At 40.0% G+C, this 3,124-nt stretch overlaps 1 long non-coding RNA gene across 1 annotated transcript; it reads right to left on the bottom strand.

Moving 5' to 3' along the window:
- Positions 1–624: 624 nt before the first annotated feature.
- LOC141581393 (uncharacterized) lies at positions 625–2,390 on the bottom strand. The gene is made up of 3 exons (XR_012513980.1): positions 2,234–2,390; positions 1,882–2,040; positions 625–744 (listed from the first exon to the last, which is right to left on the bottom strand). It is a non-coding gene; the product is annotated as an uncharacterized LOC141581393 (long non-coding RNA).
- Between the last annotated feature and the right edge of the window lie 734 nt (positions 2,391–3,124).

The raw sequence follows: 3,124 nt of genomic DNA, 5'->3' as shown, positions 1-3,124 counted from the left end.
ACTGGGGATACACATCAATGTGCCAGGAGAGTGACACATCCTGAGAACACAGAAGCTTCATGTTGGGGACTCTCACAGACATTGCTTGATGATTCTCTTTCAGCTGATCTTGATTTATATATTTCATAATAAAATTGTAATCATAGGTCTAGCACCTTCTTGAGTTCTGTGAGTCATTCTAGCAAATTATTAAACCTGAAAGTGTAAAAGGATTCTCCAAATTTGCAGCCAGTTGTTTAGAAGTACAGTGGCCTGTGAACCCTGCAGCTTTCAGCTGGTGCCTGAAGCAAGAGGAGTTTTGTGGAGGACCACGCCTTCAATCTGTGCAACTGGACTTAATTCCATGTAGTGTCAGAACTACTTGTTATATCACCGTTTAAAAAGAATAGATCATCTTCAATTCACCTCCCCCAAAATTTAGTTCTTGTTGGACATACACCTAATTATAGCAATTGCCTGGTGTTCTCAAAACGATATCCAACTTTAGCTTTTTGTGTTATATAGATATTTTTCAATCTCTCACCCAACAGTCCTTCTAGAAGTAGTATTTTGAACCACTTCATGGAATCACATTATCATTAATGGTGACATTACTGAGGATGACAGGAAGATAACTCACTTTCATGTTCCTTTTGCACCACCAGGTTCACATGGTCCGCGCAAGCTTGGATGTCATTCCATGTAATGAATTCATTATTCTCTGCACGTGCCTGAGCTTTCAGTTTCAGCAGCTCATCGAGATACCTGCCCCAGACCCCCAAGTAAAAAGACAATTAAGCACAGCATTTTAAAATATTCAAGAAACAAAGATTGTTAGGGTACCATTTGACATATTCTCAAGGCCAGTGTTGGAACTGTGTAGTTACTTTAAACGAAGTGCAAAAATGCAACAGGAATCACTTATGCTCAATATCCTGTTACATGTACTAAATTCCACGTGAAGACTAACTCTAGAATCAAAGGCAGTGGTTCAAACAGTTCCTCTATAGACAAGAAAAAAAGGCGACACATGAGCTAACAAATGCAGAAGGAATGACAGAGGAACAAGCCCTCATTCAGCAACTTTTACTGAAGGTATTGACTTAGGAAAAATTAACAGTTGGGTTAAAAATATTAGGTGAATGCCTAATGGAGAACTGGATAGTCTGATAGTGCAAGAGATGACGTGCTAGTGATGAAGAAAAAAGTGTAAAAATGCAATGGAGGTATAAGTGGTCTCCCTAATCCAGGGATCAATCTTAGTATCTCTAATGGTGGGAAAAGTGGGTTTTATATGCCTGTTGATAAGAGGCAACATGAAATACATATCACCAAAAATGTTGAACTGAATTGTGGCAAGCATGTAGGCCTAATTTCCAATTTACAGAAATAAGATGAACATGAGAAAGCAATTAGAACTATCCATAAAATAGGATGTCTTACATGGTAATTGGTCCCATCCCTTTAACAAGTCAGTGTCATGAAGACAGGGATAATTCTAGACTAAAAGATACCCAAGGGACACAACAGCCAGATATAATACATGTTCCTAGGCTAGATCCTGTTTTCAACAAAACAGCTATAAAGGACAGTTTGGTAACAACTGAAGAATAAAAATGAACTAGGTAGGGTTAGATGACATTTAAAAAGTATTATTAACTTTGTCAAAGATCAAGTTATTTTGGCTATGTAACATTTCAGTAAATGTACTTACATACATAGAAATGGAACCTCATAGTATTTTTCAGCATAACAAAGAAATAAATGAATCAAAGTAGAACCAAACAAAAGTATGACCATAATAAAGTCATAATGCCTGAGAAGAAAATACGAGCACTGACCTACACAAGACAGAGGTAACAGCTCTGTACTAGATTCATTCCCTGCACTCTGGGCACCCACCTCTGACAGTTTTCTCCCTCAATATTGGTAAGGCCAGTAACTGAACTGCTCAACTGCCTCCACACTGTTCATGTCTCCTGATTCCAATGCCCTGCTGATGAGGGCCACTGATGACAACATCTCCACTGCGACAGAGAGCTCCGGGTGGGTGAGATTATGCTGCACGGAAAGGAACAGAAGGGAAAACAGTGAGGAAAGACATTCTCCAATACCAAGGGGGTTATAAGTTTAATAAAACCACAAGAAAACCAAGTTTCTGCAAAAAAGTTCTACCTAACCACACGAAGAAGTGGGTATTACATTCACTTCCAGCCAATTTTGCTCACAAACAGGACAGGTTCAGTGAACTCACTTCAGGACTCTGTTGCTGCAGGGTGGCCAGCTCCTTCTGATAGAGATCAGTGGCAAATGGATACACCTGGGGCAGCTGGGCTTCAGATTCATCAGTTCCAAAACAGTCTTCTCAGCAACACCCTTCTGGATGGCAGCATTCATCGCTGCTACTGCTGCCAATCCTGTGTAGAAAACAGAAGTCAGAAACGCAGTGGCCTTAGAGAGCCCTCAGGGGAGGAAGGTGCCAATGTTCACTGGAAAAAAATTACATCCTGTGGCTATCAACCATGAAGTTTGAAGTGAAACTTTCATCTTTAAAAAAGCAGCCTCCTTTGTATGAAGAAGGGTGAACTGTATAGTACGTGGACCATAACGCAGTAAAGATTTTTTTTCAAAAAGCAGCCTCCCAACGGTTCTCATCCCAATTTTCTTCCAATTCAATTCATCCTGTGTGCTTCCCACCCTCTCTTCCTTCTCGTACTGCCTGGCTCCTTAAACCACCAAAGCTTTCTACAATCTTTCCAACCCTTGATCTTATACAACTCAACCCAAAACATTTACAAAATCTGTATTCTAACCACCTTTCCTTAAAGATGTTTTTCACCACCTGTACTTCTGCTCCCACCTCCTTTTTCCCTCCGTGTCCTGCACTAGAAACGTTCTTCTCTTTCATCTTTCACCATCCAAATCTTAGCAATCCCTTAAGTCTCACCTCCTCTAGATAGTTCCCTAACCAACCATCAATAAAGTGAGTCTATATTGACTCTGGTTCTACTTTTAAAACTGGAGTAACTCTGGCAAAACAACAACAATGAAAAAGCCACATAGACCAATGGAACAGAATAGAGAACTCAGAAATAAAGCCAAGCATTTACAGTCAACTCATTTTTCAACAAAGGGACCAAGAACA

Source organism: Saimiri boliviensis, chromosome 15 (assembly GCF_048565385.1).
Source record: "Saimiri boliviensis isolate mSaiBol1 chromosome 15, mSaiBol1.pri, whole genome shotgun sequence".
NCBI lineage: Eukaryota > Metazoa > Chordata > Mammalia > Primates > Cebidae > Saimiri > Saimiri boliviensis.
Note: the sequence above shows the minus strand (reverse complement) of the source record. Positions and strands in the feature narration are given on the sequence as shown.